The sequence below is a fragment of the Dipodomys merriami genome, unplaced genomic scaffold, assembly GCF_024711535.1.
Source record: "Dipodomys merriami isolate MVZ:Mamm:240054 unplaced genomic scaffold, mDipMer1.0.p SCAF_343, whole genome shotgun sequence".
NCBI classification, from domain to species: domain Eukaryota; kingdom Metazoa; phylum Chordata; class Mammalia; order Rodentia; family Heteromyidae; genus Dipodomys; species Dipodomys merriami.
In genome coordinates, this window is record NW_027204971.1 from 870261 (window position 1) to 885485 (window position 15225).

General features: G+C 40.5%; 1 long non-coding RNA gene across 1 annotated transcript; it reads left to right on the forward strand.

Annotated features, from left to right (window-relative positions):
- Positions 1-6379: 6379 nt before the first annotated feature.
- LOC138803604 (uncharacterized) lies at positions 6380-14721 on the forward strand. The gene is made up of 4 exons (XR_011364986.1): positions 6380-6687; positions 8808-8941; positions 12955-13006; positions 14682-14721. It is a non-coding gene; the product is annotated as an uncharacterized lncRNA (long non-coding RNA).
- Positions 14722-15225: the final 504 nt, after the last annotated feature.

Sequence of the window (15225 nt, forward strand, 5' to 3'; positions counted from 1 at the left end):
AAAAAAAAGCACAACAGCACAAAAATTGGGGAGCTGTAGAGGACTCAGGGTTTTACAAGTTTTTCTTTGCATGGTGACCATCCTGGGTCTGAATGACATGGTTTCAAAGTGGACCTGGCCTGCCATTGCTGATGGCTGGCAGGCTATCAGGGAAGCCATAAGCCAACATGTCAACATAGGCTCTGGGTTCAAATCATAATCCTTACACACTAATAGCAGGAGATCACAAGAGATTCATTCCTATGCATAAGAATACAGATTGAAAGAGTAGTTCATACATTTGTCTAGTCTAAAATTGGATGCAATAATCCTAGGATGTTGATTGACCTTAATTAATAGTTTATTGAGCATGAAAAGAATAATATTTTTTCAATGGAAATATAATAAATACCTAAAAGTTGGTAGGAACGTAGTAGATGTCGTTCAGTCATAGATAGACAGCTCTGGAACTCTTTAACAATATATATTTATTTGTATACCACCTTCTGCCTATCCATGTATTGCTGTTTTGGCCAATCCTGGGTCATGATCTCAGCACCTAGGAACGACCTCACAGCTTCATTGGCTAGAGGCTTCTGTGCTCACACTCATCCAATCATGAATTGGGCCTGCTAGGCCCTGAGTTCAGACCCCAGCACTGCCAAATATTTAATCTTTGAGTAAGAAGCAGAGTGTGATATATGTTTTCCTTTTCTGGGAGAGTCCAGGGTGTCAGGCATGATGGAGAACACATCTACAAATCTAGATGGTATGTAATATGATGTAAACAATGTAATAAATGGTATAGGTGTCATGAAAGTCAATGAATAAATCGTAAATAAATGAATAAAAAAGAAATCAAATGAATGACCACACTAAACGTGATATGGACTGAACATCTATATGGAAGTATAAATCCTACCACACCAAACACGGTATCTACTGACCATCTGTATGGAAGTATAAATCCTGTCTTTAAAATGTATATACGGAGTATGTTTTCCATGCCTGAGGCTTGAATTCAGCCCACCCCCATGAGAAAGCAATGGCGGGAAATCCTGAGATACAGGAAAAGTCATGGAATGCGATTGATATCATCGAATAAGTAGTTAATGCATGATGTGACTAGGAAATGATAGGCAAGACTCATGGGGTATCACTTATTTGTAAAGCAGTGTTGATTAAGCATGACAATAATCATCACAGTCATGAAATGAAGACATCTGGAAAGATCCAAAAATCAGTAGACACATGGTAGATTGGATTCCATCACAGGTTATCATCTCTCCTACTCTATACAATTGTGTACTTATTTGCATACTACCTTCAACTTATGAATGGATGACTGCTGTGTGCCCTCCCCCCACACCCTCACCTGGGGGTCCATCTCAGGTCCTGGGAATGGCCTTACTCCTTAGTGGATCACAGACTGGTGTGCTCACATGGACCCATTCGTCAATTGGGTCTGCTAGTCCCCGAGTTGAGATCCCAGCAGTGCCAAAAGATTCATCCTGATGTCAGAAGCCAATTGTTGCACCTGTGTTCCTTTCCTGTGCAAGTCCTGGGTCTCAGCTAGGATGAAGACTGCATGGGCCACCCTGTGGCCACGGAAATAGGTTGTTATCATGTGAGCCCAGTTATACCTGTCATCATATACTGAAGAAAATACACAATACATCCATGAATAGCATACAAAATAGAATAACTACACTAAATGCACAATGCAGTCCACACATAGATTTGAGTATACATCCCATGTTTAAATGATGCATTCAGGACAATTGTGGCCCGCCCGTTGCTCGATCTCTGTTCCTGGGAACCAACCAGCTCCTTAGTGGCTCACAGTCTGGTGTGATCACGTGGACCCATTGGGCAGTTGGGCCTCCTAGGCCCAAAGTTCAAATCCCAGCACTGCCAAAATTCACCCTGATGTGAGAAGCCAGTCATTGCACCAGTTTTCCTGTGCTGTGCAAGTCCTGGGTCTCAGCTAGGATGGAGAATGTATACGGAACTCTATACTCATGGGAATAGTTTGTCATCCAGGTCACCACAGTTATATCTGTTATCCTATACTCAAGAAAATACACAATACATCAATGAATAAGACACAAAATAAAAGAATGACTACACCGAATGCAAGATGCTGCCCATCCATGTATGGAAATATAGATCCTCTTTTTAAATGATGAATTTATGACTATATTGGCCCCAACCAGGGCTTCATCTCAGGTCCTCGGAATGGCCTACCTCCTTAGTGCCTCACAGGCTGGTGTGTTCACCGTGACCCATTCACCAATTGAGCCTGCTAGGCCTTGAGTTCAAATCCCAACACTGCCACCAGATTTACATTGATTTGAGAAGCCAATCGATCCACCTGTTTTCCTGTCCAATGAAAGTACTGGGTCTCAACGAGGATGGAGAATTCTATATAGACAACTCTAAAACCATTCGAATGGGTTGTTATCCATGTCAGCATAGTTATATCTATCACCATACTCAATAAAATACACAATACATCCATAAATAAGACACAAAATGAAAGCCGGGCGCTGGTGGCTCACGCCTGTAATCCTAGCTACTCAGGAGGCTGAGATCTGAGGATCGCGGTTCAAAGCCAGCCTGGGCAGGAAAGACCTTGAGACTCCTATCTCCAATAAACCACCAGAAAACCGGAAGTGGTGCTGTAGCTCAATTGGTTGAGCGCTCGCCTTGAGCTGAAGAGCTGAGGGACAGCGCCCAGGCCCAGAGTTCAAGCCCCATGACCGACCAAAAAAAAAAAAAAGACACAAAATAAAAAGAATAACTACACTGAATGCAAGATGCATACCACACTTATAGGTAAAGAGAGATCTTATGTTTGTTGTTTTGTCCAGTCCTGGGGCTTCAAATCAGGCCCTGGACCAGGCGTGACATTGTAGTCTTCAAGGATGGTGAGATTTCCCTTCCCCCAAGGTGCAACAGAGCTACCCAGACCTCAGTTCAAATCCCAACACTGACAAAAGATTCATTCTGTTATCAGAAGCCAGTCGTTGAACATGTTTTCCTCTCCTATGAAAGTCCTGAGCTTCCACTAGGATGTAGAATGCATAGGCAACCCTATTACTATGGGAACAGGTTGTCATCCATGTCCACATAGTTATACCTGTCACCATACTCAGTAAAATACACAATAACTCCATGAATTCGACACAAATTAAGAAGTGCACCGAATGCAAGATGCTGTCTACACATGTATGTAAATATAGACCCTATGTTTAAATTATGAATTCATGACTGTCTGGACCTCCCTGGGACTTGACGTCAGGTCCTGGGAATGGCCTATCTGCTTCGTTGCTCACAAGCAGGGGCCTCACCTTGACCCTTTTCCCAATTGGGTCTGATAGGCTCTGAGTTCAAATCCCAACACTGCCAAAAGATGAATCCTGATGTGAGAAGCCCATCGATTCACCTATTTTCCTGTCCTTTGAGAGTCCTGATTCTCCGCTTGGATGGAGAATGCATAGGAAACCCTATAGCCAGGGCAATAGGTTGTCTTCCATGTAAGCACTGTTATATTTGTTACCTTACTCAGTAAAATACACAATATTTACATAAGACAGAAAATAAGGAGAAAAAGTACTCCAAAGGCAAGATGCTGTCAAAACATATATGTAAATATTGATCCTATGTTTTAATTATTAATTTATGACTATCGTGACCCACCCTGGAGATCAATGTCAGATCCTGGGAATGGCCTAACTCCTTTGTTGCTCACAGGCTGGTGTGGTCACTTTGAACTATTCACCAATTGGTCCTGCTAGGCCCTGAGTTCAGATCCCAGCACTACCAACAATTGGATCAGGCAGTAAGAAACCAAGTGTGAAACTTTTTTCCTTTTCTCTGAGAGTCCTGGGTGTTAGGCATGATGGAGAACACTTCTACAAATTTAGATTCCATGTGATAGGATGTCATCAATATAATAAAGGGAATGGGTGTCATCATAGTAAATTCAATGGTAAATAAATGAATAAAACAAAAAGTACAAGGAACAACCACACCAAACGTGTATGGACTGAACACCCATAGGTAAGTACAAATCCTGCATTTTCAATGTATATAAATAGTATGTTTTCCAAGGCTGGGGCTTGAATTTTGGCTTAGAGTACAGGCCTGACTTTCTTATCTTCAAGTACGGTGAGCTTGCCCTTCTAACACAGTGCTGCAGATTTCCCCAGAACTTGAGTTCAAATCCATAGTCTGGCAGAAAAACGGGGTGAATTGCAAGCCAGGGAGCTAATTTATTTTCATTATTTTTTGCTCAGTAGGGGGTTTGAACTCAGGTTGTGGTAACTCTGCCTCAGCTTCGACACCCTATGCTGGGGTGCAGCCACTGGACATACAGTAGATCCTGAGATCCTAGACCCCCAAGCCTTGTGTGGCAAAAATGTACAGAAAAAATGCAGCGAGATGGCCTTTTTATGTTTTCTTCCTTTGCACGGTGACCCTCCTGGGTCTGAATGACATTGTTGCAAAGGGTACTTCACCTTGCATTGCTGAAGGTTGTCAGACTATTGAGGAAGTCATAGGTCCACGTGGCAATGTAGGCCTTGATTTCAAATCCTAGTCCTGACACCAATCAATGGCAGGAGATACTAAGAGACTCGTTCCCATCCATGGGAATAACAAGGGAATATTATCAATGTCAAGGTTGAATGAATTGATGGTGAATGATGCTCCTATAAAATTAGACAGCATAATTTCAGAAGACTGATTTTATTTAATATTTATGAAGCATTAAAATAATACTATTACTTACAGAATGTAATAATTTCAGGATACTGATTGATTTACTTAATAGTTTGTTAAGAATGAAAACAATAACATTAACTATATGGAGGCATTATAAATACCCAAGTATTGGTAGGAATGTAGTCTATAATACCGAATAATGTATAGACATCTCTGGCACTCTATAAAGATATATATTTATTAGTGTACTACCATCTGCATGTCAATCTGTTCTTATTTTGTCAACCGCTGGGGCTCGATTTCAGGTACTCAGAGCTGCCTGTCAGCTCAATTTTCCACAGGATGCCAGGCTGACACTCACCCATTCATGAATTGGGCCTTGTAGGCTGTGAGTTCAGATGCCAGCACTCCCAAAAAATGAATCATGTAGTAAGAAGTTGATGCTGACACGTTTTCCTTTTCTGTGAAAGTCCTGGGTGTCAGGAAGGATGTGCAATACATATGCAAACCTATATCCTATGTAATCAATGTAATCACTGTTCTATGAGTCATATTAGTCAATAAAATGAGAAGTCAATACATGAATAAAACAAAAAATAAAATAAATAACTACACTGAATGCAATATAGAATCAACATATGTATATAAATATAAATCATATATTTAAAATGTACACAAATAGGATGTTTTCTAGTGGTGGGCATCGATTTCAGGCCTAAGGAACAGACTTTGAATTTCTTGAATTCAAGGAGGCAAGCTTCCCCTTTCTACACAGTGCAACAGCAGGGATACCTAGGCCATCAGTTCAAATTCCAGTCCTGGCAGAAAAAAAATAGCATCTCCATGCTATGTGATGCCCAATTCGTAGGTATTTCATTTGGCCTCCATTTAATGAATGCGATTGTTTAAATGCTTCATAAAGTATTAATTAATATCGACCAGTGTCCTATAATGTAATTGTGTATAGTTTTATCCTCAAATCATTCAAGTACTGCCCATTTAATCATGATATACATCACATTCCTTTGGTAGTCATATGAATAGGAATGAGTTACATAGGATCTCCTGCCATTTGTTGGTGGTAGGACCAGGATTCAAACTGTGTGCTCCAGCTCCTACCACTTCAACCTGAGGATAGGGAACTCACAGGTCTGTCCAAGAACATCAGCAAAACCAATGATTAGTCAGGCATCAGTGGCTCTCAGCAGTCCTCCTTAAAACTTACAAGTTTGTGAAAGGAGGATCATGGTCAAAGTCACCCCAGACAGGAAAGCCCTTGAGACTCCTGTCGAACTAGTGCCAACAAAGCCAGAAGAAAAGCCATGTGGCTCCAGTGGTAGAGAGCTAGCTTTGATCAAAAGCAACTCACAGATTGTGCCCAGATCCTGAGTTCAAGGTCTGGGAACAAACAGACATAGACAACAATCTGTGCAGCCATCCGGCTAAAGCAGGTCACCCTCTTGTCCCCAACTGTCATGGACAAAGTTCCCTGGGGAATGGGCTGCGTCATTCTACCTGCATCACAGGATTCCAGCCACACCCCCATTGTTTCATGGTTCTTTCTGACCAATGGGATACAAGAATGGTGGCCACGCCCACATTCCATGCCGACCAGTAGCACCATAATTCCCTCTGTTTGTTGACACCACTTCCAGCAGTTGAGGAAGGTAGAGGTAGCTGAGTGGTGAGCAAGATACTCGAGGCCTAGGAGGAAAGGCCTTCCTCAGGCCCATCTGCCTGCCTGAGCCCTGGCCCCCTCACCCCCTTCCCCATGGAGCAGCATTTCAAACCTGGTGCTGTGGGCTCAGACCCATGGTTTTCTCAGGCAATGGTGCAATGGTGGGCCAGGAGCCAGCTTGCGGCCCGGACCTGGTCCTTGCTCCCCTGTCCTCTGCTCAGGGCCTGAGTGTGTGTCAGGCCTCTGCCATTGCTGCTTGCCACACCTGTAGCAGCTGCCAACAGCTTCTGCCAGCAACACATGTGAGTGGCTGCCACACATCCCTGCACCTTGCACCTCATATCCCCTCCTCTCTGACCTGGACCTGCGCCTCCCCTGTGCCCCACAGTCTGGCCCACGCCCTGCCACAAATGTGCCCCAGGGGTGGGGGTGGGTGTTGAACCGAGGATCTCACCCCCATCCCCAGCAGCTAGTATCCCAGGAAACGGGGAGATATATGGTTGAGTGAGGAGTGGGCGCCACAGATCCCCTGGCCTGGAGTAGTGGGAGCCACACTGCCGCACATCTGCACCCTTCCTCTCCCTGGTGAAAACCCGGTGGCTTTAGTCAGAGGTGGGGAGGAGCATGTCTACACCTGCCTTGTGGGGTCTTTTTCTTTTTTTCTGGGGATGGGAGGTGTTGGATGCAGAAGATAGACACCCTTGCTGTGTGAACCCTTGTGTTCTGTGTTCGGTCAACCTTTCACCTGAAGACAGAGAGACAGAGAGACAGAGACATAGTCAGAGAGACAGAGAGAGAGAGAGAAAATCTTTTTCCTTGTACAGCCTGACTGTGCTCAGGTGAGTGATCAGTTGGCAAATTGCAGGTGCTGCATGGATGAGTTTTCTGTCACCGGTCTGAATGTGTGTGTGTGTGTGTGTGTGTGTGTGTGTGTGTGTGTGTGTGTGTGTGTGTGTGTGTGTGTGTGTGTGTGTGTGTAGAATTGGGTTGTAACCAGGAGGAAGAATGTTTTGGTAAATTCTACTGCTATTTTTCAGGCATGTATGGGCTTCACAGCTGAGGTCTGGGGGCCTGGAAAGGTGAGAGGCTTGAAGGGGACACAGCACTGTTAAATTACAAGAACAAGGGTTCTGTGTGCAATGGAGCTGGGTACTCCCTTGAGCCTGATTGGTGGCAGTGGGAGATTTAGAGGACATGGGAGTGTGGCCTGCAGGGGATGGCTTCCCAGGGGGACAGAGAGCATGACCAACACTTAGTAAGGATATGAGTTCTGCTAGTATGGAGCGCAACAGCATAGGTCAGACTCTGGGTCTTCTCATCATGACGTCTGATGGGCGAGGCCAACCCTATCTTAAATCTTGAGCTGTGATCTTCAGATCTCAGCCTCCTGAGTATGTAGGATTATAGGCATGAGCCTCTGGCACTGGGACTCTGGTTCTTTTGGTATATTAGGGTTAGACCTAAAGACCTAAGGCTTGCCAGTCAGGTCTTCCACAATGCGAGTCAAGCATTTCTGTCTTGGGCATTTCTGAGATGGAGAATTAATATATTCTCAGGCTGGGCTGGATCATGGTCCTCCTATCTGTGACAGGCATGATCCACCAGGCCTGGTCTTCTGTAGTTGGGATGGTAGACATGTAGCACCACGCTCAGTCATTGGTTTAGATGGATTGTCCCAAACTCAGTCCATGGCAGCTGATTCTTGACCAGAGGTGAAGCTCTGGGTTGGGCCTCAACCATTGGACTTCAATCTCCTAATGGTACAGTTGAGGAAACAAGGGATTAATGCAGAGGGATCTCTGGAGCAGGGACAGGCACAGAGGGAGGGGCCATCTGATCCTGTTCTTGGCAATTCTGTGACTATATGATAGGAAGATTCCCAGAAAGATCTCAGATAGTGTGTGTTATTAATGGTGAAACAGGTATAGGATTATGAAACAAAACATGGCTCTTTTTCTTTATTATCCTATCCCTATGAGTAACGGGATCCTTAATTTTGTTCACTTTTGAAGCTGGGGAAACTGAGGCACAGAGAAGCCAGGTGACCTACTAATGACTCCTAGCTGACAGGAAGCTCTGTCTGACTTCTCTGCCATGCTCCTTAGGACAATGGGTGCAATTCAATCCACTTCTTGTGGTGGGAAGTCCACTTCTTTTCAGTCATGGGGCTTGAACTTTGGGCCTGGGGCAGCTCCCCCAGCTCCTCAGCTCAAAGCTAGCACTCTACCACTTGCGTCACAGCACCACTTCCAGTTTTCTGGTGGTTTTTGGAGATAAGAGTTTCACAGGTGTTCCTGCCGGGCTGGCTATAAACCACGATCTTCATATCTCAGCCTCCATTATACTTAGGATTATAGGCCTGAGCCACCGGCACCTGGCTTAAGTGTAATTCTGACCTTCTTTCTTTCTCTTTCTCTCTCAGGAACTGATTCAATGGGTGCTGGAGGAGGTGGCCCAGCATCTCCATATGGTTGAAACCAAGGTGGCCCTCTCATTCTGGAGGTAGACTGTGGGTCAGGCTCTGTCTTGCTCACTATGTTGTACCAGCTCCATGAGGTAATTCCCTCTGTGCCCTGACTACACTGTGACAGTAATCCATTATCCAACTAGCCTTACTGGACTCAGTACTGTGTTCAATGCTCTTTTCTAGCAAAATTTTCTTGTTAAAATTATGATACATAGTTACAGAATGAAAATGTAATGCCATCTTAAGAAAGTCATTTAGGGTTCTGGGAATGTGGCTTCATGGTATGGTGATTGCCTAGCATGCATGAAACCCTGGGTTCAATTCCTCAGTACCACATAAATTGCAAAGGAAACACTGAAAGTGGTCCTGTGCCTCAAATGGTGAATGGTTAGCCTTGAGGAAAAAAAATAAAGCTGAGGAAAATTCCCAAGCACGAGTTATAGCTCCAGGACTGCCAAAACAACAAAAGTAGCAACAACAACAACAGTCTAAGTGAGATTTGGAAACTCTTTTTGCAAGTCTTCGCACCAAAAGGGCAGAGGCTAATTAACAGTTGTGACAGAAGAGAAGGAATAACTCCAGATGGAAAGAAAAAATGATCGTAACTAAGGTATAGCAGAAACCGTTCTAGGAAACCATTTTTGGATATTGAAGAACTAGTTATCAACTAGGCTTATTCCTCATTGCCTTTAGCATTCCAAATCTCCTAGGCTAGTTCTTAATCTCTGTGTGATAAATGTATCTCCTTCTATGCTGTTCTTTCCCACCTGATATCCTTTGCTTTCTAAAAATCTGTCTTTCTATATTTCTCTGTGAACAGTTTCTGATACTAAATACACTTACAAAGATGGAAGAGGATGCTAATGTAAGAGTCCCATAGCTCATGGGTCATTAATGTAACAAAATGGGAAAGGAGGACATATTTTTTGCTAACTCAATCATTCTGGCAAGCTTCAATGTCACATCATTTGGTTCAGATTTCCATTCTTTGTCTACATAGTGACATTAAGTGCACAAAATGCAAATATGAGCCGGGTGTTGGTGGCTCATGTCTGTAATCCTAGCTACTCAGGAGGTTGAGACCAGAGGATTGTGGTTCAAAGCCAGCCTGGTCAGGAAAGTCCATGAAACACTTACCTTCAATTAACTCCAGATACTCGGATGTGGTGCTGTAGCTAAAGTGGTAGAGTGCTCAATTTGTGCTGAAGAGCTGAGAGACAATGCCAAGGATCAATATTCAATAATCACAACCAACAAAAAATTACAAATATGGCTTTAATTTTCCCTCAAAGGAATGATGAAGTCAATAGTAATCTTCCCAAATGATTGAGTAGTTCACCTACTTTTGCTGAGTTATTTGTTATGGCTTCTTTGCTAAACATATTCTCTTCTTTAAAAATTGCCAAATAGTAAATTTATAATAAACTTCATCTAATATTTCTTGGTTCAAAAGAGAAGTACATACAGTTGATGTCACTTAGCTTTCTTATTGTCTTAGTTCAAAGCCAACCCAGGAAAGAGAGTCTGTCAACCCGTATCTGTAATTAAACACCAAAAATCCCGAAGTGGAGGTTTGGCTCAAGCAGCGGAGTACTAGCTTTGGGCCAGGTGGGAAAGAAAGACAACTGTTCAGGGACAGTGGCCAGTCTCTAAGTTCAAGCCCCAGAACCAGCACAAACTAAATAAACAAGGAAACAAAACAAACCCTGGGTATTTCTTTGGGACTCTCCTTAAAATAGTGGTGGTCTGAAAATAGGCTGCTTTTGCTTATCATACTCACTGGATCCTGCTTTTTTGGAATCCTTATTGCTATGGAAAACTCAGGACTTGACTAAAGGAATTGATAACTGATTCCTGCAACAAGAGAATCATCTCAGGAGTGAAACATCCATCCATAAGACAATTTAAAGCCTCCATATCTTTGCTTCTTTGCAGTAGAACATTTTTAAAATAAAGTGACTTCCTTTTGTTCTATATTGGCCTTCAAATGACACATTGTTTCCTTTTGTAATACTCTCAACCAGAAGTTCACAGACAAGTTTTATATGAGTAAAGGACACACTCACAAAAGTCAGGGACAGAATTTCCTTCCAGCCTAGGATCCTTTTCTTATACAGTAAAAAAGAAAGCAATAGTTAACTTGAACTTTGTCATTTCTCTATGTTCGATTCCTCTCCTGGGATCAGTTTCCACATCCAGTAACAGTTACTTCCACTTACTTCCAGTAACAATCTATGGTGCTGCTCCGGAAAAAAAATGAATGTTTTCTTGCTTCATTGAAATAGCACAAAGATACTTTTGGCCATGAGGTAACACGTGTTTCAGAGACAACTTAGTAAAGAGAAATGAAATTTAAATTGCTTATAAATACATTATCCATGAGAACATTTTGTTCAAACTTCCTATGTGCTCTGTAAATTAAGGTGAATTTTAAATGGGAAGAAGGTTCTCAGATCATTTTTGTGAGTCTATGTGCTGCGCATGAATTTCCCAAGTGTACATGAGTTAAGAGTAAGACAAACAATAGCAATTATAAGAGAAAAAGAAGTTCTGTGTTTATGTATAAGTGTTCAATAAAATATAGAAGACTCAACAAATAAGAAAACATTGAAAAAATAAAGCCAAATCCAATATGTAGATTTATGAGAGTGATATAGAGAAAGCATTACTCCTAAGTGGAACATGAAGCATGAGGCCACTGCCTTTCTAAATCACGCTTGCTAATCACGTAAATGTGCAAAAAGGAGAATGGAAGAATGATTCTGTTTCCAATGCAAGTCAGATATAGGAGAGTCTACACGTAACTGGAAAAAAAGAATCCATCTTGAGAGAACAGGAATTATACCAGCAATGAACCTGGTGGCTAAGATCACATTCCTTATTCTTTCCTTTTCTTATATTCTTTTTGTTGTTGTTTTTGTTGTTTGTGGCACTTGAAATATAGGACAGGTTGCTGTCCCTCTGAAACGCAGCTCAAGGCTAGGGCTCTTGCACTTGAGCCACAGTGCCACTTCCAATTTTCTAGTAATTATTGGAGAAAAGAGTCTCCAGGACTTTCCTACCCGTGCTGACTTTAAACCCCAATCCTCAGATTTCACAACAACTTGGTTTATGATCACATTTCTAACAGTGTACACTCAGGATATGTAATGTATATGTTCATCTATCTTTATATGAATTCTTGAGTTAAAAATCTGGGCTACAGGTTAGACTTTACACTCGCAAAAGTGTTTGAAGTTTAAAAGTTGATACTCCTGGAAAAATAAAACCTAAGAATGTAAAGGAGTCTGGGAAGTTCAATTTGCATCCAGCTTGGACAGTATAGGCTTTGAGACACTACCTATAATTAATCAGCCAAAAGCTAGAATACCAGTCACGAGCAACATTGCTGAATAACAGCTTTAGGTTTTTGCATACATACATATGAACATACACATACACACAGAGGCACTTATAGGTGCACACAAAAAGACACAAATGAAACAACTCTCAGAATATGTAGAAAAGTTAGAAAACAATAGAAAATAAGTCCTGAGTAAGATTAGAATCAAATGATAATTTTAAATATTAGAAAGCCTTCAAGTGAACATTCCCCCAGAAGTTGAGAATATTACATAGGTAGGGACCAGAGATAGTAAGAAAGTCAAGTAATCATTATTATTATAGGATCCATGGTGGAATGAATCAGGGAACCCTGCAGGTGCATCTGAAAATGTTCATATCCTGTGTCAAATGTTAAAACATCTTTGAAAATAGTACATAAACAGTCTGAGCATTCAGTCTAGTGGATAAGATCATAGGAGAAGTTCAGAATTGCTAGTCTGTTTCTAGATTAAATAAACAAACTATGGCAGGGCAAAGTGCTACAAGCTTGGAATTCTAGCACTCAAACAGGAGATTAGAGAGTGGAATTACATAACGATACCTTCCCTGGACCAGGTAGAATAATTTTGACTCAGTAAAACAAACCAAACAACAAAAAAGGAATACACAGTTGGAAGTTTGGGCTAATTTTGTCATTATGTTTTGAGAAGTCAAGTTTCCTATTGAATGCAACTCATATATATCCTCACTTGTGTTTTAAATGCTCTCATCATTACAGAACATTCCTAGATGAAAAATAGCTCATGATTCCCATCCAAAAATTTGCAAAAGTAAGTCAGCCTCATTCTGTTGGATTCCAAATTAATGTTGAAGGATTACAAAAGCTTAAATCTGGAGAAATAGCAAAGTTCGTCTAATGTAGGACTTTGTAGACCTTGTTAAATTAGAATTTAGATTTAAAATATATTTTTTGGTTTTATTTGTAATTTCATATTCTATAGTATACTACAAAATTATTTTTAAGTAGAGGGATTAATTGTTAAATTCACAAATGATTCTGGCATTCTATTTGTCTAGATATTCTTTCAAGAGAGTTATAATTAGAACATAGTTAATAGACAATTCCCACAGTTCATGTATACTATGTTAATGTGAATAATCTAGACAGAGTTGCCAAAAAATGGATGACATTAATTTATACATTTAGAAAAAACAATTTTTAAGGGTTTGGTTTAATATGGTATGAAGAGAGTAATTGTGTGACATCTTCTTTCTTCTACCTATATGTAAAACAGGAAGTCATTTCCTTATTTACGTGCCTCTGTATACATGGAGAAAAATGCTAGGTTTGGGGTTTCTTTTCAATTTTGTTTTTGTTTTATTGGTTCATCCTAGAGCTTGAACTCTTGGCCTGTACAGTGTCTCTGAGCCTGTTGATGCTCAAGTCTCGTGCCCTACCACTTCAACCTCAGTGCCACTTGAGTCTGGCTTTTGTGGAGAATTTTTTTGGAGATAAGATTCTAAGAAACCTTCCTGCCTGGGTGGGCTTTGAACCATAATTTTTTTATCTTAGCATCCTGAATATCTATGATAGTTAAAAAAGTATAAATATAAATAATATTTGCAAGTGTTCTGATCTCAAGAATACCAGTGGAGGAAAAATGATGCAGATCAATGTATTGTGGTGTTCTTTTCAGAACAAGGAGGGCGTCACATTAGCAGAGGTGTAGTATTTTTTCAAAATAGAGATAAGGTATTCATGATGTGAATTAAGGAATTTTAAGGTGCCCCTTAAAAGTTGGAAACTGTTGGGCTAGGATGATTTTATGGCATAAATCTTGGGATTGATAGTCATAGAAATAATAGCTTACGCTGTTAAACAATAGCTTACTCTTGAAGAAATAATTATTACACATGCTTCATAGTTTTATCCTCTACCACAATGTGGTTATTTTTCTGTTGACTTCTCAGTCTGTAACACCCCATTGGAAACTACATTTATTGCACAATTATATAACGTGCAAACAGGTACTGTTTAGAATCTCTCAGGAATGTTGAGAATTTAAAAATGAGTAGTTATTAGTCATAGGAATTTTGAAGAACACATATATTCTGTCCTCTTAACAACTTACTTTTAAAAGTTATGGGTTTCCATAGCATTTTAAACAGTTTTCTGTTTTATAATGAGAAAGTACTAAATTTATTCTTTTTTGAAAAATTTGGCAAGTATATTGTGAAAATATTGTCTAGTTGGATAACATTCAAGTTGATGACCCTCTGATAAATAAGGGGTAATTAATACAAATTAGATGCCAAATAGTATTGATTTTTAAAATATTACTACATAAAGAATATTATTTCCTGTGCCAATACAGTGAAATTATATTTTACGCAGCTTATTTTTCAATTTTATTATCAAACTGATGAACAGTGGGGTTACAGTAATTGTAAGGTATTAAATCATAACTTTTCAAATTTGTTAACCTTTTCTCATTTTTTTCACAGTTTTCCTTCACCCCTTCATCCCTCACAAGTTGTAATGTACATTTCCAATATATTGTCTTGTGAGTATTGCTATTGCATTGGTTTGCCTTTTGTCCTTTGGCTCACCATTATGCTTTTCCTCTTCCCTTCGCTAATTAAGGTAAATGTATATACAATACAAAATGATATATCAGAAGGATAAACCACAGGGGGAAAACCCAAAGAAAACAGAAATCACATAGTTCATCAAAAACAACAACCACAAATGAAAAAATCTGGTTCCATATCTTGGAATTAATTGTGCTTAGCATCAGCTAATATGGTTATATATACGGATAACAAAGCCACTGGAATATAATAGCTGCCTGGATACTATATCATGAAAATAGCATGTTAACTTTTTGATGGTAATGGTGGAATTAGGATTGGTGAATTAGCGGTTCTGATAAAGGATTTTCAAGAGTTTTAAAGTTATGACAGGTAAATTTTAATTGTTCAAAATTTTAACAACTTAGCCTATTACGAAAATTTAAATTGCCTGGAAGAATAGTCTTTCATGCAAAGA